Source organism: Delphinapterus leucas, chromosome 12 (assembly GCF_059928025.1).
Source record: "Delphinapterus leucas isolate spDelLeu-1000000601 "Yukka" chromosome 12, BTC_Dleu_Yukka2, whole genome shotgun sequence".
NCBI lineage: Eukaryota > Metazoa > Chordata > Mammalia > Artiodactyla > Monodontidae > Delphinapterus > Delphinapterus leucas.
Window position 1 is genome coordinate 22148972 of NC_143140.1, and position 24668 is coordinate 22173639.

At 37.9% G+C, this 24668-nt stretch overlaps 1 long non-coding RNA gene across 4 annotated transcripts in view; it reads left to right on the top strand.

The window, feature by feature from the left end:
• Positions 1–24668, top strand: part of LOC149747846 (uncharacterized) — a 325556-nt gene that overhangs the window by 195450 nt on the left and 105438 nt on the right. For all 4 annotated transcript variants that reach the window (XR_016395135.1, XR_016395134.1, XR_016395137.1 and 1 more), the window contains one exon: positions 12056–12207. This is a non-coding gene — a long non-coding RNA (uncharacterized LOC149747846). The remainder of the gene's footprint in view (positions 1–12055; positions 12208–24668) is intronic.

Genomic DNA, 24668 nt, shown 5'->3' on the forward strand with positions numbered 1-24668 from the left:
TTCGTTGCGGTGTTCGGGCTTCTCATTGTGGGGCCTTCTCTTTGTTGCAGAGCACGGCCTCTAGGCACATGGGCTTCAGTAGTTGTGACATGCAGGCTCAGTAGTTGTGGCTCACAGGCTGTAGAGAGCAGGCTCAGTAGTTGTGGCACACAGGCTTAGTTGCTCCATGGCATGTGGGATCTTCCCGGACCAGGGCTCGAACCCATATCCCCTGCATTGGCAGGCAGATTCTCAATCACTGCGCCAGCAGGGAAGTCCAAAGTCCCCTACTATCATTGTGTTACTGTTGATTTCCTCTTTTAGAGCTGTTAGCATATGACTTATGTATTGAGGTGCTGCTATGTTCAGTGCATAAATATTTACAATTTTTTATATCTTCTTTGTGGATTGATCCCTTGATCATTATGTAGTGTTCTTCTTTGTCTCTTGTAATAGTCTTTATTTTAAAGTCTATTTTGTCTAATATGAGAATTGCTATTCCAGCTTTCTTTTGATTTTCATTTGCATGGAATATCTTTTTCCATCCCCTCACTTTCAGTCTGTATGTTTCCCTAGGTCTGAAGTGGGTCTCTTGCAGACAGCATATATACGGGTCTTCTTTTTGTATGCATTCAGCCAGTCTATGTCTTTTGGTTGGAGCATTTAATCCATTCACATTTAAGGTAATTATTGATATGCATGTTCCTATTACCATTTTCTTAAGTGTTTGGGTTTTTTTTTTTTTTTTTTTAGGTCTTTTCCTTCTCTTGTTTCCTGCCTAGAGAAGTTCCTTTGGTATTTGTAGTAAAACTTGTTTGGTGGTGCTGAATTCTCTTAGCTTTTGCTTGTGTGTAAAGGTTTCAATTTCTCTGTCAAATCTGAATGAGATCCTTGCTGGGTAGAGTAATCTTGGTTGTAGGTTTTTCTTGTTCGTCACTTTAAATATGTCCTGCCACTCCCTTCTGGCTTGTAGAGTTTCTGCTGAACAATCAGCTCTTAACCTTATCGGGATTCCCTTGTATGTTACTTGTTGCTTTTCCTTTGCTGCTTTTTATATTTTTTCTTTGTATTTAATTTTTGATAGTTTGATTAATATGTGTCTTGGCATGTTTCTCCTTGGATTTATCCTGTATGGGACTCTTCTGCCCTTCCTGGGCTTGATTATTTCCTTTCCCTTGTTAGGGAAATTTTCAACTATTATCTCTTCAAATATTTTTCAGACCCTTTCTTTTTCCTTTCTTCTTCTGGGGCCCCTATAATTTGAGTGTTGGTGCGTTTAATGTTTTCCCAGAGGTCTCTAAGACTGTCCTCAATTCTTTTCATTCTTTTTTCTTTATTCTGCGCTGCAGTAGTTATTCCACTATTTTGTCTTCCAGGTCACTTATCCATTCTTCTGCCTCAGTTATTCTGCTATTTATTCCTTCTACAGAATTTTAAATTTCATTTAATGTGTTGTTCATCATTGTTTGTTTGCTCTTTAGTTCTTCTAATTCCTTGTTACACGTTTCTTGTATTTTCTCCATTCTATTTCCAAGATTTTGGATCATCTTTACTATCATTATTCTGAATTATTTTTCAGGCAGACTGCCTATTCCCTCTTCATTTGTTTGGTCTGGTGGGTTTTTACCTTGCTCTTTCATGTGATGCATCTTTCTCTGTCTTCTCATTTTGTTTAACTTACTGTTTTGAGGGTCTCCTTTTTGCAGGTGGCAGTTTCGTAGTTTCTTTGGTTTTGGTGTCTGCCCCCAAAGCGCGAGGTTGGTTTAGTGGGCTGTGTAGGCCTCCTGGTGTAGGGGACTGGTGCCTGTGTTCTGGTGGGTGGGGCTGGGTCTTGTCTTTCTGGTGGGTAGGTCCACATCCAGTGGTGTGTTTTGGGGTGTTTGTGAACTTAGTGTGATTTTAGGCAGCCTCTCTTCTAATGGGTGGGTTTGTATTCCTGTCTTGATAGTTGATTGGCATGGGGTGTTCAGCACTGGAGCTTGCTGGCCATTGGATGGAGCTGGGTCTTAGTGCTGAGATGGAGATCTCTGCGAGAGCTCTTGCTGACTGATATTACCTGGGGCCGGAAGGTCTCTGCTGGTCCAGTGTCCTGAACTTGGCTCTCCCACCTCAGAGGCTCAGGCCTGACACCAGGCCAGAGCCCCAACACCCTGTCAGCCACATGACTCAGAAGAAAAGGGAGAAAAAAAGAAAGAAAAAAAGTTATTAAAATAAAGAAATAAAAATAATAATAAAAAAAGAAGACAGCAACCAAACCAATGAACAAATCTACCAATGATAACAAGTGCTAAAACTATACTAAGATAAACATAAAAATCAGAAACAAATCAGTCACAGATAGCAGACCCCAAGTCTGCAGTTGCTCCCAAATTCTACCACCTCAATTTTGGGAACATTTGTTGTTTATTCAGGTATTCCACAGATGCAGGGTACATCAAGTTGATTTTGGGGATTTAATCTGCTGCTCCTGAGGCTGCTGGGAGAGATTTCCCTTTCTCTTCTTTGTTCGAACAGCTCCCGGGGTTCAGCCTTGGATTTGGCCCCACCTCTGCGTGTAGGTCACCCTCAGGCATCTGTTCCTGCCCAGACAGGACGAGGTTAAAGGAGCGGCGGATTAAGGGGCTCTGGCTCGCTCAGGCCTGGGGAGAGAGGGGTACGGGTAGTTACAATTGGAATGCGGGGCGAGCCTGTAGCGGCAGAGGCTGGCGTGACATTGCAACAGCCTGAGGCATGCTGTGTGTTCTCCTGGGAACTTGTCCCTGGATCACAGGACCCTGGCAGTGGCATGTTGCACAGGCTCCCGGGAGGGTGTGGATAGTGACTTGTGCTTGCACACAGGCTCCTTGGTGGCTGCAGTAGCAGCCTGAGCATTTCATGCCTGTCAAGCTGATAGCTGCCCCTCACACCCGTCTCTGGACCTCGTTTAGGTGCTGCTCTGCCTTCTGTGGGCAGACAGGGAAGGAATCCCCTCTCCTCGTGCACCCTGAAACAATGGTCTCTTGTCTCTTAGGCAGGTCCAGACTTTTTCCCAGACTCCCTCCCAGCTGGCTGTGGTGCACTAGCCCCCTTCAGGCTATGTTCACGCCGCCAACCCTAGTCCTCTCCCTGTGATCTGACCTCCGAAGCCGGAGCCTCAGCTCTCAGCCCCGCCCGCCCCGGCGGGTGAGCAGACAAGCCTCTCGGGCTGGTGAGTGCAGGTCGGCACCGATCCTCTATGCGGGAATCTTCCCGCTTTGCCCTCCGCACCCCTGTTGCTGTGCTTTCCTCCGCGGCTCCGAAGCTTCCACCCTGCCTACTCCCTGTCTCTGCCAGTGAAGGGGCTTCCTAGTGTGTGGAAACTTTTCCTCCTTCACAGCTCCCTAACAGAGGTGCTGGTCCTGTCCCTATTCTTTTGTCTCTGTTTTTTCATTTTTCTTTTGCCCTACCCAGGTACGTGGGGATATATTCTTGCCTTTTGGGAAGTCTGAGGTCTTCTGCCCGCGTTCAGTAGGTGTTCTGTAGGAGTTGTTCCATGTGTACATGTATTTTTGATGTATTTATTGGGAGGAAGGTGATCTCCACGTCTTACTCCTCTGCCATCTTGAGGGTGCCTCACCCATCATACTTAATTCTAACAAAAATAACATCAAGAGGCATTTATATTCATGAAGAGATGAAGAAATTTCCTCAAACAATTTAAACTTATTAAACTCTAAAAACAGTTTTGGCATGTAATGCACTAGCTAAATAACAAAATAAAATTACACAATTACAATATAATTTACACAGTAATGCAATAGATATGAAGCTATTTTCTAAGCAGCAGTGGCAGGACAATTTTGGTTACCATTCTTGCAAAAGTCCTTCAGGTCTCAATATCTATCATTATTAAACCTTCCAAACCATACTACCATCTAAATAATTTTTCTAATAACTGATTTAACAACATTCAGCCTGAAGTCTCTTTTGTTTCTACTTTCATATTTTTGATGCTATTGTAAATGTTATTAGTTATTAATTTCAATTTATTATTGCTGCTAGTATAAAAATATACAATTGATTTTTTATTCATTGATCTTGTGTTCAGTTGATAAAACTTGATAAGCTCACTTATTAGCTGTAAGTCAATTGTATAGATTGCTTTGGGTATTCTAAATAGGTATTCATGTCATCTAGGGATAGGGACAGTTGTACTTCTTCCTTTCCAATATGGATACATTTTATTTATTTATCTTACTTTATTTTACTTTCCAGACCCTTCAGTACAACATTAAATAGGAGAGCATCCTGTCTTATTTGTAAACTTAGAAAATATTCAGTCTTTCACCATTAAGTATAATGTTAGCTTTAAAGCTTCCTCATAGGTGTCCTTTGTTAGGTTAAAAAGTTCTTATCTATTTCCACTTTGCTGCGAGTTTTTATCTGAAATAGAGTTTAGATTTTGTCAAATAGTTTTTTTGCACTTGTTCAATGATTATATCCTGAATTTTTGTGGCGGCGTTGCTTTGCTTGTTTTAGTTTGTTAATATGGTAAGTTACACTGATTGATTTTCCAAATCTTAAATCAACTTTGTGTTCCTGGGATAAATCCCACCTGGTCATGCTTTTTGTATATTGTTGTATTTGATCTGCTAAAATTGTGTTTAGAAATTTTGCATCTATATTTATGAGGAACATTTCTCTGTAGTTTCCTGGTTTGGGTATCAGGGTAATTCTGGCCTCATAAATCAGTTAAAAATTATTACCTTCTCTTCAGTTTTCTGGAGGAGTTTTTGTAGAATTGATATTAGATTTTTCTTAACTGTTTTGTAGAATGTACCAGTGAAGCCGTGTACTCCTGCAATTTCTTTGTGTAAAGTTTTTTTTAACTTCCAGTTTTTCTAATAGATTATCTATTTCTTCAGGTTATCTCTTTCTTCTTGAGTTAGCTTAAGTGAGCTGAATAAAGTAGTTTGTGTCCTTCAAGGAATTTGTCCATTTCATTTAATTTGTTGTAGTTATTGACATAAAGTTGTTTATAGTCTCTTACTATCCTTTAATATCTGTGGAAACTATACTGATGTCACCTTTCTCATTCCTGGTATTGTTAATTTGTATCTTCTTTTTTCCTGAGATCTTAGGCTAGAGGTTTCTTAGTTTCATTGATTTTCTCAAAGAACTAAATATAGGTTTTATGTAGTTTCTCTATTATTCTTTTTATAAAATTTTTCACTGATTTCCCTCTGGTTCTGAGTGGAGGTTTTGTTGTTCAGTATTTTTAAAATGGTGTCTCACTGACTTCTCATTTCTGTTGTTTACAACAGGACATAATGCTTTCATCCTTATCTTTATTCTTTTGTACATAATACTCCCTCACCGAATTTAAGATTTTCTACTTCTCACTGGTTTTAAGTAATTTAACCATGATGCGCTTTGGTACAGTTTTCTGCATATTTCTTGTGCTTGGGGTTTACTGAGCTTCTTGGATTTTCATACTTACAGATTTTTTTTAATTAAAAAAGAAAACCTGTGTCCATTAGTTTTCAATTTTATTTTACTTCCCTCCTTCCTCTCTCTCCTTCCAGAATGCAAATTACATACATATTAATCCATTTGAATTTTTCCCACAGTTCACTGATGCTTTCTTCATCTCTCTGTGTTTCATCTTAGATAGTTCTATTACTTATGATATCAAAGTACACTTACCTTTTCTGGCACAGTATCTACTGTCTAATCTGCCATTAATCCCAGCCAGTGTATTTTTTTTTTTTATCTTATACATTGTAGTTTTCATCTCAGGAAGTTTAAAGTTTTTTAAATCTTGCATATCTCTAACTTTTTGAATATATGCAGTACATTTATAATACCTGCTTAATATTCTTATCTGCTATTTAACATCTGTGTCAGTTCTGGGTTGCTTTTGATTAATCATCCCTCATTATGAGTCATATTTTACTGGTTTGTCGTTACCTGGTAATTTTTTTTTTATTGCATGCTAAACATTGTAAATATTACTCTGTTGGGTGCTGAATATTTTCACATTGCCACAAATGTTGAGCTTTGCTCTAGAATGAAGTTAAATTACATGAAGAAATGATTTTTTTGTTTCGCTTTTAAGATTGGTTAGGTGGAGCTAGAGCAGTTATCAGCCTATGGCTAATTATTTCCCACTATTAAGACAAGACCTAATGAGCTACGGATATAAGGTTTCCCAATACGCTTAGTGGGAACTGATAAAATTCCTGCATCTATATAGGTGCTGAGCAATGCTTTTAGGTCTATCTTTTTAGGTAGTAGTCTCCCCTGGTTAGGGTAGTTTTCTCACACAAATTTGCTGATCGGTACTCAATTGGATACTCAAGATAGACCCTCTCCAAAACTAGAAATCTGTCTTTCCTGACTCTTTCATCTATGATACAGTTTCCTGTGTATTTCAGAATCTCCCCAGAATTTCAGCTGTCTTTTCATCTTAAGTAGTTTACCAGTCTCTGTATGGGTTCCTTCTCCCTGCATTGCGACCTGAAAAGTCTCCCAAATTAATAGCTTGGGGGCAATTTTAGGTCTCATTTTTCCCCCATCTCTCAGAGACCAGTGTTCTTCATTGTCTGATGTGTAGTGTCTTGTAAACTTTTTCTCACATATTTTGACGGTCTATTTTTGGTTGTTTCAGGCAATAGGGTAAATTTAGTCTCTTTTACCTTATATTGGTGAGAAGTACAAGTCCGGATAGTTTTTTAATTGGCAGATGAGTTCCAGTCTAAATATTATTTAAGAGAATGAAAATATACATTGTTTTCATTCTGTCTGAAATTTACTCACTCCTAGAAAACACCAGGGTTCTTGCTTATTAAAATAATGATGGTAAACAATTTTTTCTTAGAAACCTTAAAAATAATTGCAGTCTCATACTCTTGGCCTAAAAGAAATCAGGGTGGAGCAAATGAACATCAGGCAACAGGCTAATGATGAAAGTCAATATGTTTAGTCTGTCTCTTTTTTTATCTGGTTTTCATGCTAATCTGAATTTGTGCAAGATTCCAAATCTGTTTGGGTGAGATTCTTTTGCTCCTTTTAACTGTTAGTATGGATGGAATCTAATGTAGAGAGATCTAGTAAAGTAAAGAGAGCTGAAATGATAAAAAATGGTAGGGGTCAAACAGACTGTTTGAAGCTGTAATCCATTTTTTGAGGATTATATGTGAGATTGCACTAAAGCCACTTTATACTACAGAATGTTTTAAATATCAGTAAGACCAATATATCCCAGCACTATAGAAATATCAGTTCTCTCACTGTGCCTTGGTAGAAGTAAAAGTGGTATAGTTGACAGTTGAGAGCAGAAGGCCATAACAGGGCCAGTAATGATGCTACAAATAAGATAACACTGTGGAGACTGAGGGAGAAATCAAAATGGTAACCCATCTGAACCACTGAACAGCATCCTCAATTCATCGCTTTCTAAAGCAAGAGCCCCTATGCTGTGGCCATAAAATAAATGTGGTGGAAGTTGTGATGGGATATGAATGTAAATATTTTACTTTGTAGAGTGTGTTTTGCCCCATGGTTTCTGTTCTGATGATCTCTTCTTGTTCTGCTCTGAGAAACTATCATTATGAATAAATACTTGAATTTTTCCTTTGTCCATTTCATTACTTATGTCTGAAATTTTCTAGTTACATTTGCCTGCCTACGTCAAAAGGGTTCAACTTGGGATATGAAAATTTCAGCCCCAAATTTTATTGGAAGCACAGAAAAGTGTCACCCTTTCGGTGATGAAGGGGAGGAAGGTGGGTGAGTGCACTGAAATGTCAACCCTGACTTGGGACCGTGTAAGGAGAGCCTGCCATATGCGTTGCTTTCCAAGTTTGTCCCTCCTGCTGAATCTGTGTTTCGAATTATTTTTCCCCTCGATGTGTTAGTTCTTTTTTCCAAGATGAACCTTATTTTATTTTCCTTGCTAGGGCCCATGTTATTATTCCAACATTTCCCATTTTAGTATCGTCTGCAGAATTCATTTAGACCCTGTTTACTTCCTTGCTGAGGTCTCTGAGCCATAGAGCGGGACAGAGCCTGGAGGCAGGCTGGGTTTTCCTTCTCTTCCAGGCAGCTCTCATCACACACATGGGCCCACAGAAATGAGGATTTAATTTGCTACAAGATTTCCCCATGGAAGGGGACTTCTTAGGCTTCCCTATAAAACAAAACTGAAGTGGAAAATGGAAAAGATAACACTAACAACATTCTTGCCTTTGCTGCTTGGGAAGAGAGCAATCAATAAACATTTTTATTAATCATCATTCAGCGCATGTCCAGACCTTGGCTTAGTAGCCCGGAGGATGCGAAGGGGGTCAGACTTAAGCCCCCTCCCTTGAGGAAGATATAATCTAATTTAGGAAAGAAAGCATACACACATACAAGCATATGCACACACATACTTCTGAAACAGTGACACCATGTACAGATACGCTGATTTATGCAATGCAGAAAGGAATTGTCAGGAGCGCAAAAACTATCCACGCAGAGGAGGAAGGGCTTATATCTCAAGTATTTATTCATAAATTCATGCAATCCTGTTACAAGTATTTATTGAGTAAGAGAAATTCTCCTAGGGAAGAGAGTAACAGACAGAGCTCATACTATCACCAAGCTTTCAGCTGACAAGGAATGAAGAATCACAAGATAGCATGATAGTAGCTACCAAAACTTTTCATTCTGTGATGCTTTTCCAGAGACTAAAAGTCAGTGAAGCAAGATGTGATCTGCCTGGGTTGTTAGGTTGATAACTTGTTGATTCATTTAACCACTTATTTGTCTTGAGTGAATACTTGGTGTAAAAAATTGGGCTAGATATTATGTAAACATGAAGAAGAATTGGACTTGGACCCTGACTTCAAGATTTCAGTCTAATATAGACAAACATACTGAAAATACATAGGTCCATTTTTACCTGGCTTACATTTTACTAAGCAACATTAACCTAAGAGAACAATTCAAAAATATTTGTGTTCTATGTGAAAGAGGTTTTCATCAAATGTGCTAGCAAGAGGAGAGGACAGGTTGAGGATTTGGGTGGAAGCCTGGCCTCCCTCTGTGAGAAGGAGTCTGCAAAAATCCACCCCCCATGGCCGTCTCTCCACTGGAAATGTCTGAATACTGTGGTTAGTGTTCAGAAAAGTATAACAGCGGCAGTAGTAGCAGGAGTAATGCTAGTATATATTCAGGTCTTACTCTATGCCAAGCCCTTAGTTAACAATTTTAAATTGCAGCATCTCATTTAATCTTTCCAACAGTCCCATGAGGTAGCTACTATTATTTTCCATATTTAACATAAAGTAATCTGAGCCTTACAAACTAATAAGGCCCTTCCTAGATAGTAGGCAGCTGAGTATGAACTTAAACTCAGGCAACTCTGAGTCTAAAATCAAAATTCAAGAAATAGACATTGCCATGGGCCCTTAGAGTCTGACTTTGCACAGTGGCCAAAGGCAATGTCTCTTAACCTCAGGTGCATGTTAGAAATACCTGGGGAGCTGTAAAATACCATTATTTTAATCCAATTTTATCAGAATCTCTGGGAGTGGATCTCAGGCATCAGAATTTCTAAGGACTCTCCAGGTAATCCTAACAGCCAGTCAAGCTTGAGAACAGATGTCTTTAGGTCTTTCCCTGAGCAGAGGAGTAAAACAAATATCTTAAAAACAAGCAAACGTATGTATATGTACAACTGATTCACTTTGTTATGAAGCAGAAACTAACACACCATTGTAAAGCAATTATACTCCAATAAAGATGTAAAAAAATAAATAAAATAAATAGAAATTTAAAAAAGCAAGCAAACAACAATAACAACAAATACATATATATTACATAATACATATGATTTTCTGGTTATGCTCAGAATTCATATGTACATCTATGAGTACATCCTGCCCTGAGAAATATCAAACTCCCTGCTGCAGTGAATTGTCCTACAATAGGCAAAATCCACAGCATTTAAACAAATCATGACCTTCAGCCAAGCGCTCTAAGAAGTCAAAAATTCTCTGTCTTCCTTGCCCCAAGTCTGTCTGACAGAAATATTTACATCAAGACTCCATGGATTATCTACAAATTATTGAAAATACTTTTTATTAAGTAGAAAGCATGGCCGCTGCATTTGAAATGTGGGGAGTCTGGAAGACCTAAGATCAACTGAGCATCCTTTAAATAAACACAGAGCTGCTCGCCAGGGCCATCCCTTGTACACACCTCAGAGACACATATTACAAATATATATAAGAGATCATGTATGAAAAAGAACTGTCCTGAACATCATTAACGATCCATAGATAAGATAATATTTTCCTTCCTTCCAACAGTTCTCTTAATTTAGAATTTTGAAACAAATTCTGATCTCATCAGTTGACAGGTAAAATGGAGGAGTTATAGCCATACATATCCAGGAAAATGTTGGAAATAAGGAAGAAGGTAGGAATGTCTCAGCATTGGGGTTCGTAAATTTTAAAGTTTCAACAATTCCTTTTGTGAAAATTTTGCTTGGTGAATCAAATATTAAAATCTCATGCCTTGACAGAAGTAATGGATGAGGGATAATGTCTGATAAATCTATCAAAATTATCAAATAATACAAAACGTCTTTTAACATTCAACGTCAGGCTTAAAATAAAATCTTTCTCTTAAAACACAATCCTGAGCTCATGGAGACTACACATTTTCCTAAACGGTGCAAATAAATTTAACATTTTAAAAGATGTCAATTAACTCATTCCAAAGAATTACAGGTTTTTAGATCCCAAGCCAATCCTTCTACTTGACAATCGAAATTGGTTCATGGAGTATTATTTTAGGCCAGCTAAATCTAATGACCTTTCTGCTCTCCAAGTTTCAAGCCATGGATTTCAGGAACAGAGACAAATGAAATGTGTATCTTACATTCCAGCAGGCAAAAATTGCAAGGAGCTTTTCTGGTGGCTAGTAAAGACCATGTTTCTTAATAAGAAAATGACTGTTTAACACTGTAACCCATCAAGTCATTTCCTGGCTGTGCTTTACACGTGGCTTTCTATTATTATCTGAACCACTGACTGCATCCTTGATATCCTTGGCCTCCATCTCCATCTGCATTAGAAATCTTCGCCTAACCTCTTTCCTCCATCAAGGAATTCAGCTCCTTTCTTCCCATTTTTGATCAAAGTGATTGTTGAAAGGGAATAGAGGATGTAAGAAATGGGAGAGCTAATCAAAAAGGAAATTTGCGCTAAGGAAACTGAAAGACATCTTTACTACTTTAATTTTGCTATCAGTCTCTGTGCTCCAAGGTGTCAATTGTAGATGCTTTCTGTTTACAGTCTGTAGCATGTCACAGTGGGACCACTCCTCCCTTTCCTGCCATCAATCCTTTATAGGTTAACTTACCATTTCTCCTATAATCTCCAGCATTGCTTTTCTGTGAAATAGAGGGACTGAGAAACTGAATAAAGGAGAGGAGAATGGATAAAGTAGAGATGATATCTGCAGATATATCTTCTCTCCTCTTTTTTTGCCAGCTGTGTTTTTAGTATTTGACTTTTCTCCTCTTAAACACTTTGACCTTATTCCTCCTAAGAGACCCCTAAGTTATATCCATTTACAGTTTATAAAAGGTGTGCACTGCAGTGAAGATAATTAGCAAGGGCCATTCATAACTAATTGAAAGGCTAACTTACGTTGAATGGATGGACAGAGATTTTTCTTCATATATATCCTTTAATACATCAATTTATTGGATGCTATGGTAATTACTCTTAGGTATAAGCATAAATAGAACAAGTTACACAGAGAGCTTACAGTTTTCTAGATGGAGTTAGTAATAAATTCCAATTCATATATCACACAGGGAAATAGTGTGCTATAACAGAAAGAATAACAGGATGGGGTGAATAGTCAGGTGAACCCCAAGGTCATTATTTCCCACCTGTGGACCTGTGGTATACTAGACTGGGCCCCTCACAAATTCATATGTTGAAGCCCTAACCCCCAATGTAACTGTGTTTGGAGGTGGGGTCTTTAAAGAGTTAATTAAGGTTAAAAAAAGACATAAAGATGGGGCTCTAACGTAATATGACTTGTGTCCTGATAGGAAGAAGCAGAGAGACCAGGATTGATCATGCATAAAAGAAAGACCTTGTGAAGATACAGCGACAAGGCAGCCAACTGTGAGAAAAGGAGAGGGAGATATCAGGAGAAACCAACCTGCCACACCTTGAACTTGAACAACCAGCCTCCAGAACTGTGAGAAAATACACTTCTATTGTTGAAGCCACGTAGCCTGTGGCATTTTGTTATGGTAGCCCTAGAAAACTAATACAGGACCTTTAAGCAAATCACTTAAAATTTTCAACCACAAACACCTCTATCCTCATATTCTCTGACAATATCTTGTCATTTATTCTTGACCTCTTTTCCAGGCAATATTTCCTCTGCCTGTGTCTTAAATTGTTGGAGTGAGGCAGGGATCTGCTCCAGATCTTCTCTTCTCAGTCTTTTTATTGTTCTGGACAATCTTGCCCACTCCTATGGCTTCAGTAACCACCCATTTGCTGATAGATCGCTATACCCAGGTTTCTAGCCCACCGTTTTCCTTTTTTTTGTTGCCTTCTTTTTAACTTCAGCTTTATTGAGGGATAATTGACATATAAAATTGATAAAATTGTAAGATATTTAAAGTGTGGTAATTTGATATATGTATACATTGTAAAAGGAATCCTTCCATCTTTTTTTTTTTTTTTTTTTTTGCGGTACGCGGGCCTCTCACTGCTGTGGCGTCTCCCGTTGCGGACCACAGGCTCCGGACGCACAGGCTCAGCGGCCATGGCTCACGGGCCCAGCCGCTCCGCTGCACGTGGGATCCTCCCGGACTGGGGAACGAACCCGTGTCCCCTACATCGGCAGGCAGACTCTCAACCACTGCGTCACCAGGGAAGCCCTCTTTCTGGTTTTTTGATGAGAACCTTTAAGGTCTACTTTCTTAGCACACTTCAGTTGTACAATACGGTGTTATCAACTACACTCACCACGTTATACATTAGATCCTCAGACCTTATTCACCTTATAGCTGAAAGTTTGTACCCTTTTACCAACCTCTCCCTATTTCCCCACGCCCTACCCCCTGGCGGCCACTTTTCTACTCTCTGTTTCTATAAGTTTGAGTTTTTAAAAAACACCATATATAAGTGATACCATGCAATATTTGTCTTCCTATACCTGGCTTATTTCACTTAGCATAATGCCCCAAGGTCCATTCATGTTGTCACACATGGCAGAATTTCTCACTTTCTCATGGCAGAGGGATATTCCATATATATTTTTATATATATATATAAAATATTATATTCCATATATATATTCCATATATATATATTCACACATACATATGTGCACAGTCTGTTTCATTTGCATGTATTTTGTGATTTTCACAATGATATATTAATATACAGTGTTTTAAGTATATTAATAATTTGAAAATTTCAACCCATGAAACTACAGTAATGCTGGGAAAGCACTAAAGTTAGAATTTTACTTTCTTTTCAAATACTTTTTATTTTTCAAGCTCCAGTGCTTTTCTTACAAGATTTATTTAGGATCCATTGTTTCCTGCATTCCTGAAAATCTTCCCAGAGACATGATTCCAGATTCTACTCTAACATTATCCTTCCCAAATTTTGCTAGTTATTTTCATAATATTTGGATATTTCTATCTTCCTGACCTCTTCTCCACATAGACTTGCCTGATTTAATAGAATAATGAATTTTATTTGGACAAGGTCTTGGAAGTTATCTCAGAGCAATCCCATCTCTAGTTACATGACTTTCCAGCCTTAGCTTCAACAATTTTCAGGGACTTGGCACCCTCTATTATATAAGGAAATTCTTTTCAGAGTTAAAAATGTTTTTCTCTTATTACTCCCAAATTGCCTCTGTGTTACTAACATCTAGATGTTTTAACGTCTAGAATTTTCTCCCATAGCAAAAGCTGGTTGTCTATAAGACAATAAGTAAGTCCCGTACATAAGAACTAGTTCAGTTCTGAGAGCACATTCGTAAGTCCAATTTGTTTGTAAGTCTAACCGAGTTAGCCTAGGTACCCAACTAACACAATCGGCTATATAGTACTGCACTGTAATAGATTTATAACACATTTCACACACATAATACATAAAAAACAAACACAGAAAATAAAGAGGACATTTCTAATTTTGTAGAGGATGCACACACATGACAATGTACGCCAGACACATGAACTAATTTAAGTGATTGGATACGCGAACACACACATTCGCATCTTTGAAAATTCGCAACTTGAAGGTTCGTATGTAGGGGACTTGCTGTACTTCTAATTTTTTAAATTAATTCAAACAATTAAAATAATGGATTTGAAATGTTTGTCACTATGATTTTTCTCATTTATGCTATTTTTGTAAATATTCAATTAATATAATTAACTAATAACATTATTCGATTTTTGTGTTTCGTTTTTATGTTTTCCCCACACACATGCCAATGTCAATATAATATTTTTTATATGTCAATATAATATTTTGTCAATATAATATTGCTTTATGTAGATGAGACCCCCTACCCAGTGTTCTGCCTTCTGAACTGAAAGCCCTTAGTTCTCAAGTGGGTCCCATTACTTAGCTTTGGGGTTTGGCCACAGCCTGGCTGCTATTCTCAGGTTACGCTCTTGTTGGCTACTAAGCGATGATGTTGGAACCGAAACTCCTGGCACAGTAATTTAGCTCAGAATCTAGATTTCATGACAAATGTTGGGTGCTAATTCCAAAGATAGGTTCAAATTAAACTTCTGTTAATCCTGGGTTCCCCAGTTTGTAGCTAGCTTTCTGAAACCAAGTGAGAACTTACCAGTTACATTTAATTTTCTACTTTTTGGCTTACCTAGCTAAGATAATTTTGAATTATAATTCTTTTGTTCAAAAAAGTGCATATACCTTTTAGCCAAGTCTGATTAAAATGCAAAACAGGATTACATCTTGTGACAGAGCAGTGGCTAACATTCTCCTGACCTACAAGACACTATTAATCATTAATGCAATGCAAAGTTTTAGAATCTGACACACATCCGTCCAATAACTCTATTAATTCTAGCCTATTTAAAACATTCTCTAAAGGTACTGTAACAAGCAGTCAAAATGCTTTGCCTAAATAAATTCCATTATTTCTGTTTTATTACCCTAATCAAGCAGTGAATGAATTTGGTTTACTATAATTTGTTTTAGTGAAAAAAAGTTATTTTTCTTACTAGTAGACTACTTTCTGTCTTTTCTTAATATTACAGCCTTTTCCCCTTCACTGCTGATCTTGCTTAAGGACTATCTACGAATCCTTTTGTATTGTCCGTATTGTTTTTTACAAGTCTCAGTTTGTTCTGAGCTTTATTGCCATGGATGCTATTCATAGAGGTGCATGCCACTCTCCCATGTTTATTTCTCCTTCAGTGATTTTTCCATCCATCTGTGGTACAGATTCTTTGAAAGGATTGCCTTTGATGAATCTGATACATTTTTAATATGTATATTTATTTACATGAACCTGAAAGCCAATGCCAAGGTTCTGGGTCCGAGACAGAGTATTATCACTTATAGCAATAACTGTATTAGCTCTCCATGTTCTATTATCCCCTCTTCAGAATAATACAGTCAGGGGCAAAATCACAACATACATGCCAAGGATATTTTTGTACTATAGGAGAGGAAGCCCAAAACTATGTATGTGGGAGTTTATATAGGTTACAGAGTACTCCTCTGTTCCTGAAAGAGGGAGAGAAATCTTTGTTCCCTAATGGTTTAAAATCCTTCAGAAAGTAAAAGGACATCTCTGGGTTTCATCCTTTGAAATGTAAACAAACACCAAGGAGATAAACCCTTTAAATCTCCCTGAGATCTCTCACTTTTCAGTCATCTTTTACCTTTCAAGACTTATCCTTCAATCCAGCTTGCAGTTTTCTTTTTTCTGAATGCCCTAATCATACAGAAACATGAAAATATTTGTTTCCCTCCACTCTCCATGAGATCTCTAATCCCTGTGTAAGGGAAGTTCCATTAAGAAAAATATACGTATACATTTTCATCATAAAATGTTTCAATAATTAGGGAGCAGACCTTTAACACGAAGAAATAGAGGATAATCAAAGGGAAGAAATACTTTGTGTATATGTGGAAAGAATAAGAGAACATACAAGTTATTGTCTTTGTCCAAATGAGATCCTTGCTTCCAGGATTTTCATTTAGGTCAGTAAGCATCCTGTGTTTATAGATAGCAGTTTCTCACATCTCCCAGAGGTATGACTGTCCAAGTGACCCGTACTGGGCCTAGTTAATGCCTTAATGATACATATGGTGCCAGACCTTCTCTAATTCTTCTTCACATCCCTTAGTGTCTTATCAAGATTACTACCTTCTACCATTACTCCTACCCCCATTCTCCATACCGCAAGCAGAGTTTTTTTTTAATGCTGATGTGGTCTTTAAAATATTAAATAATTTCTTCTTTTACTTAAAATACATTCTAAATTATCGCATTTAGAACACAATTCAAATTTGTCAACTCTCCTTGCTTGATTTGTCTCCAGTCTACCTCTTTAGCACCATCTTTTCTACTTCCCTCATCATCCTTTCATCATAGTGGCCTACTCTGAGATATTGAAAACAACCTCAGAACAAGATCTGTCCACTTTAAGGCGTCTTCTATCAATTTGTTTTGCCTGAAATGTCCCTTCAAATGAGAATCAGGCCAACCCACCCACCCCAAAATGTCTTCTGCTTCTCACCTGTCAAATCACAAATTGTAGCAGATTTGACTAATTATCCACCAACCAAAAAATGTGTTCCCCCTTCCAAAACAGGATTTTGAAAGGAAAGCAGTGCATATCCCATCTCCCTTGCAGCTAGGTAGAGCCATGTGACTAGTTCTGGCCAAGGGAATATGAGTGGACATGCCATGTGGTATGGCAAGGTTTAGCACTAAAATCCTTTCCTGTGCTCCTCTATTTTCTCTGAACTTTTGTATGGTTTGAATTAGAGTGACTCTCAGTTGCCCTTGAAAGCAACATGTTGACAATGTCAGCAGCTCCATCACAAAGGGTTCTTGAACAATTGTGTGGACAAGTACAATCCCTTTAACCTGTTCACCTACCCAATACTTTTACATGAATAAAAGTAACCTTCTATTGTATTTATACAGTTTACATTTTAATTTCTAATTTTTATGGCAGTTAGTCTAACCTTACTAATAAGGAGAAGTATTGCCTTCAATGTTTGTGGCCCTAGAAGAGGCTGGAGAGCAGAATGTTACTAGCTTGGGTAGCTTGTTATTTACTGTATTTAGGAAGATATTACATAAAAACAATGATCTTGGTCAAGAATTCACTGATTCAGGGGCAGAAACAAAAAGCAGAAACAAAAGGGTGAAGAGTTTTGAAACTTAAACCATAGGAAACGAGACTTGAAAAGAACATAAGTAACAAAGGTTCATCAGTGTTCTCAGTAAACAGAGAAACTCAGCTTTGAAAGGTTTAAATTAAAAATTCTTCCCTTCCCCTCAAGTTTGTCACTTCATATGGCCTCAAGGTAGCTGCTATGGAGAGAGACCTAGGGGCATGGAGGCAAGGGAATAAATCAAACTTGAAAATTATGTCTAGGAGAAAATTTAAGTTGTAGTTACTGGCACCTGGTGCTGACTGAAGGCAAGTAAATCAGAAGCTTACTGTTTTTGAAAGCTGGTGTTTCCAAAGAAATGTGAGCCTTCACTAAAGGAGTCTTTGAATAGTCAAGCCTTAGACCAACTTCTTAACTATCTAATTTATATATGTAACAAGTAGGGAGTTGTGAAATCTATATTGCTCTCAAGGAGGACATACTCTCCGAAAACCCCCTTATATGTGGTTTTGGAGGATAACTACAGTTTCTTTCAGATAATAGTGTTTAGGTCGGGCTTCCCTGGTGGCGCAGTGGTTGAGAGTCCGCCTGCCGATGCAGGGGACACGGGTTCGTGCCCCGGTCTGGGAAGATCCCACATGCCGCGGAGCGGCTGGGCCCGTGAGCCATGGCCGCTGCGCCTGCGCGTCCGGAGCCATAGTATTTAGGTCAATGAAGGACTTTCCCTCGTGCCAGGGTGGAGACTTCCATGATAATTGGCAATTTGGATGCTATGATTGTTATAGATGAGTGACTGCTGTATATCTTGTATCCTTCAACATTTTGAATGGTAGCTTTTATTGCTATCCTTGCTCCACTTTATAAAATAGGCATGTGAACTTGGAAAATGCACATAATTGGCCTTTTGGTACGTGGATCATTAAATTATGAGAATCCACCTCTGGAAATGATGAAGAAGACAGTGCAGCACCTATATATCCTGGACTTTGTACTGTATGCAGCAAGTGGGTTGGATTTTGAGTTGTCTTCTTAGGGATGGGGTATAGAGTAATATCTGATGGTGAGAGAGGTAGATTGTGAAGAAATGTCTAACTGTCCACCAAAAACACGTTTCCTTTTTTATGTTATGAAGTGTATATGGGAAGCACAAGATAGAATTTCCCAGGTTTTCTTGCATCTAGCTGGGATCCTATGACCAGGTCTATTCAATGCAAGGTGAATAAATGAGATTTGGCTCACTTCCAAGCCAGGCCTGTTAAATGTCCCTGGACTTCTCCCTCACCTTGCTACCGCTATTTTTTCCCCATTTCAGCCAGCTAGAAGCCATATATTGAAGATTGCAGAGCCTCTTTTTTTGTTTGTTTGTTTTTTTGTTTTGTGGTACGCGGACCTCTCACTGTTGTGGCCTCTCCCGTTGCGGAGCACAGGCTCCGGACGTGCAGGCTCAGCGGCCATGGCTCATGGGCCCAGCCGCTCCGCGGCATGTGGGATCTTCCCGGACCGGGGCACTAACCCGTGTCCCCTGCATTGGCAGGCGGACTCTCAACCACTGCGCCACCAGGGAAGCCCCGCAGAGCCTCTTTTAATTTAGTTCAGAAAGATGGCATGGAAGAGGGCTGTTCTGCTGACAAACCCACTTGGTCCCATGTTACAGGATCAAAAACTAAGCTTCTATTGTATTGGAGTAATTATACACGTGTGAGTCTATTTATTAACGATTACTTCCTCAGAGACCATTCCTATCCATATAACACCTATCTTAACGCTTGGTCATTTAGAAGATGGTCAGTAAATATTTTTTGAATGAGTTAAATAATGCATAATTTTTAAAAACAAGCTGTTCGGGCTTCTCTGGTGGCGCAGTGGTTGAGAGTCCGCCTGCCGATTCAGGGGACATGGGTTCGTGCCCCAGTCCGGGAAGATCCCACATGCCGCGGAACGGCTGGGCCCGTGAGCCATGGCCGCTGAGCCTGCGCGTCCAGAGCCTGTGCTCCGCAACGGGAGAGGCCGCAACAGTGAGAGGCCCGCGTACCGCAAAAAAAAAAACAAAAAAAACAACAAGCTGCTCATTTGAGTCTTGACCTGCAACATGACATTTCCTTTTGGAAAGATTTACCAAAGTTGATTCACAATTTAGATGTATTCTTACCCCAATATATATTTTTATTTATTATGTATACTCAGGTTTCTAATTTTCTCTCAAATCCCAATATAACACACCTAAGTTATGACCTTTTCCTAATTTTATTTAGTCTCAGTAGTTTCTCAGAAATGTTCCTGTCACACACACACACACCACAGAGAAGCAGAATTCCTGGAATTAGCAGGAAAATAGAAACCCTCCTGGAATTACCAATTCATTCTTTTACTGTCTGAAGAAAATTAATGTTAGGCTACAGATGAAGTAATGGTCTTTCTTTTAATAAGATAAACATTGAAGGTCGTTGACCTCATTTTGACGTCGATAATTTATTATTTAGTTCTTTACAAAAATACCTAGGCCCTTTCTCATTTCACTCTTTTGGCCCAAGCCAACAATGAATTGGCCCCAGACATTGGAAAAGGGTTTCCTTTTTGTCTCTAGTACTGTGTTTGGTTCAGTGCATTTCTAGAACCTAACACCTTCACCATATGGGCTCAGAACTTTCCTAAAAACTAAAAATATAGGAAATGAACAATAAAGTTCAAAAATACAGTGTTTTATTACATAAAACCTTAACTTAGAAACTTGTAAGTTTTATTTTTCATTACAGCAAAAATACTCCTTTCAACAGATCTTCTATTTCAAGCCACATACAAATTATCATGAACTTATCATCAGGATTTAAATGATCAGAGTTGACAATGTGGCAGAATTCTTATAATTCAAGCTTTCACAAAAAGCAAATCTCAAGTCATTGATTTTACTCAGTATCTAAAATAATCATGAGGCTTAAGATGAGTTAGTGGAGTTTGTGACAATAAATTAAAGCCTTTTATGGGATATTCTGAGTGTTCTGGTACAGCAGAAGCACCATGGAATAGAGATTCATTCTTTGAATGCTTTTTTTGGTGATTTGTTTAAAGCTTTTCACTGAATATGAAGTCTTCATTTTTGTACAATCCAACAAAAGCTCCAAAAATATGTGTTTCTAAAAACTGTTTCATGAAAACAAAAATCATTATTGCATTTTGAGATAGCTATCTTCCAAGAGAAAAAAAATCACTTTCTTGGTAAGCCTGTAAAAGCTGATGAACTCACAGATTTACATGAGAATTTGCTAAGTATGATTATTCCAAATTTCAGCTATAGAAAAGTTTTAGTGAAGTTCTGTGCAACACCTAACACCCAGTAAGTGATCACCTCTCTCAGTTTGCTTGAGACTGATCATGGGGGTCTTAACATTCTCCTCAGCTTGACTGAACTTTAGGATGCCTTTTTCCTAATTCTTGGCCCCTGACCTCCCTTTACTTAGAGCATTTACTTTAGGAAACTTAGAGTTGTAAATTGTTTTCTGTCCCTTTGAGATGTAAATCTTCTCACAGCCCCTTGACAGTTTCACAACCCAGGAATGTCTTTCCGGGGGATCTGGGAATCATCTATTTGATATATAATCATCATGAAAGATATCATGCTATCTCCCTGTTTTTGTGTGAGGTAGGAGCCTAACTTCAATAAACAACAATTAACAAACACAAATGGCCTAACCCTATTAATCAATGCCTCGCTAATATTCCCCAGTACTTTTCCACTAACTCTCCCTACAGCTTAAAAACCCTCTCACCTTTGTTTCAGCGGAGTTGAGTTCAATTTCTCTCTCCTGTTGCAATAGTGTTGAACAAGGGTTCTTTGATTGTTTAACTCCATTTGATGCATTTTTCTTTTGACAGGACTTTCCCAGAGTTAGTATTAAAAACCCAAGTCACAGGAACCATCTAAGACCCAGGCAAACCAGAAGAGTCAGGCTTGTTTGTTTTTAACACAACCCTTAAACTCATTTATAGGTAGTTCTGAAGCCTGATTTTCTCTCAGAAGAGCATGAGTTGCCAAAGACCATGCTGCTGTGTGTGGTGGTCTGCACATCATTATTCTGTTGGACAGAGTAGGTGCTCAATAAATATTTATCCAGTAAATAAATGGAGATAACTCAACAAGGATATGAACACACTAATGTCATTGAAGCATTTGCCTTTACTGTTAGATCAATACAGAATATAGGATGACCCTTTTTCACCTATCCATTCATTTAGTGATTCATTAATTTATTCATCTACACATTCAACAAAAAGATATTGAGAACCTCCTATTTGTCAACCTAACAGATTTTTCCCTGCTCTTTAGTAGTTTATAGACTAGAAGAAGAAATAACAATGAATAAGAAAACAACAAAAGCAATGACAACAACAACACACACAATTTAGACTGTGGAAAGTCCTGTGTGATATGAAAAAATGTAAATTAGGTGTTGACTATAATCTTCTATTTTCACTCTTTTATAATCTTTTAAAAGTCCTAAAGCTCTTTAAAGACTGGAGATTTGGTTTTTTTGTTATGGCTATGCAAATATTGTCCTGAATGTCATGAGGTGGTTTAATATATTCTTTCAATATACTAAACTGTTAAGAAGGAAAGAATATATGTATCTACTGAGGCTCGTATACTAACTACTATAACAATTTAGCATTTTAGGAGACCATTTTTTGCATCCTGAATTATTTTAAATATTAAATAATGAATTTCAAATTTGTATTTTAGAACATGAAATTGAGTCCTTTGGGAGAGGTTATCTTGTGAGCAAGCTAATAGCCCTCACATGGCCAAACAGATGGAATTTTGCTGCTGACATCAATTTTTCCTATCATGCTGGGAAACAAAAAGTGATTCCTATTCCAAGTAATACAGGAGAAAGACTGATATGGCCGTGTCTGACTAAGATGTGTGGATGGTCATTGGAGTATATGTCACTTCTATGACTTTCTTTTAACACAGTAGAATAGTTTAATGTGCTTGTGTGTGTGTGTGTTTGACTTGTGAAGTGCTATTTTTAAATGAGTATATACAGTCAGAGCAGTTATGTCTTTGCTTATTAGGGTAGAAATTACAATGCTTACAAATGACTGAAAAAATGTTTTCTAATAATGTTTTTCATTTCTCCTAGCCCAGTGTTGGTTAATCAAGCATGCTTCATTCAACTTCACTAAGATTCTTGTGGGGTTGCTAGAGAGGAGTAGGTTGAACACTTGTGACATACTTTAGCAGAGGTGTCAGCTAACTGGATTCATGGTTCACAAAAAACAAAATTCTTACATGCCTAAACACTTGTTAGTCAAGTGGTGCAAACCTATTATATAGATGTGAAATTTGTATCGGTTAGGACTATTTTAATTGCAAATAACAAACCTCAATATGAACTGGTATAATCAACAACCACAAATGAATTTATTGACTTTATAACTCAGCAATCCAGATAAAGGATGCTAATGTGACTTGGCACAGTGAATAAGCCACTAGTCATCTAATTTTTTTCCTTGTCTTTTTGCTCCATCTTCCATGGCACTAGTATTCATTTTCAGTTCTACATGGTGGCCCCAGGATTTTCTTTTATGTAGAGTGCAGTTCTGTATCCCATATTATCTCAGCAATTCATGCAGAGGAAGAAAATGGCTACTTCCCTGTGGTCTCCCTTACTTGAACTGTGTTATAGGTTCACCCTTAAATTGAATATCAAGGCCATGGTGATGAGATGAATTGATTGGATTAAGCCTGTTCAGGACCACTTCAACAGCATTGCCACTATACTGTTGGGAGAAGTAAACTTCTCCAAGGGTAAATCAGGCTACTTTTGATTGAAGAAGGAGGAAATAGGTGTTTCACATTCTAAAGGCCACTACTAAAAGTTCCCATATAATTTATACAAAGACATATTAGCTGTCAAATAACCTCTTCCAACATGTCTCATGGACAGTGAAGTAATATCCTTGTAGTGTCCTTTCTCCTTCCCACTTGATTCATCCTTCCCAGAAAGGACTCTTGGATTATCTTCCTGAGTTTTCCATACTCCTTCTCTCCAATCTTCTAATTCTCTTGTCCACACAAGGCTCTCCAACCTCCCAGCCTCTACCAATTTTAAGATGCACATCAAATCCCTATTCTTTTATTTACCCACACAGAAGCATTTGGTGGTCTATCAGGTAGAGCCTCAGTGACACATGATAATTGGACTCTATACCATTAACTAAAGAAAACTCTTTTTCCTTTCCTTGAAGAGATAGAAACTAGTTTTTGTAAACCACGATTGTCTAATCTTTTCTTCTTGGAAAAGAGGAAATTTATTTTTACCCACTGCTGGAAAAATATTCTCTTTTCATCAAAATGAGCAGAATGATTCTTTAAAATGCTAAAAGAAAAAGGTAAAATTAATTTTAGTTTAACATTTATATTCTGTTATAATATTACTAAAGTATATCTTTGCTGAGAAGAGATGCAAAGAGAAGAGAAGGCTATGAGTTAGTTATAAATTCATGCTAATCTACTCAATTTTTCTATTTCCAGATAACTTAAAGGGTAGGATGATAGTAATAATAGCAAACACACATATAGCATCTACTGTGTATCAGGCAATGTTCAAACATTTAATAATTTTTTTGATTCTCACAATAGCTCTATGAGATATGTAATATTATTACCTACATTTTAAATAGAACTATGTCACAGAGTAGCTAAGCAACTTGCCCAAGGGACATAACTAACAGGTGGCGGAGCTGGGTTGTGAACCCGGGCAGTTTGGCTTCAGAATCCAGGTTTTTACTTTTAACCCTATACTACTATGGATGATTATGTTTTCTGAGTTGGTGGTTAACTAAAAAGTGACTTAGATGACATGATGAAATATAAGGTCAGAAAGATGATTCTATTAATTTTATTCTTTTTAGATTAGATTAGGACCCAGAAAAGTCTATTCAGGGAGAATATGAGACTTTTGTCTACTTCTGTAATTCTAGGGGATGCCAACTAGCTATTGTGCCCCACCCCATATGTGAAAGCGTATTAGTTATCTGTTTTATATATTGTAGTGTGTATATGTCAATACCAATTAGGACAAATCTGAATCTTTTCACTTAAATTGCTGTCAAGCCAGGTCTACCCCATGTTATCCGTACACAGTTTCTTTTGCTCCCAAATCAGGACTTTACCTTTATTCTTATTTTGTTATACTGTTTGAAACCATCATGTGTTAGAGTACTCCTGAATCTCAATTTTGTCATTTTTTTAACCATTCATTTCAGATACATATATATTTCATATATATCTATATACAT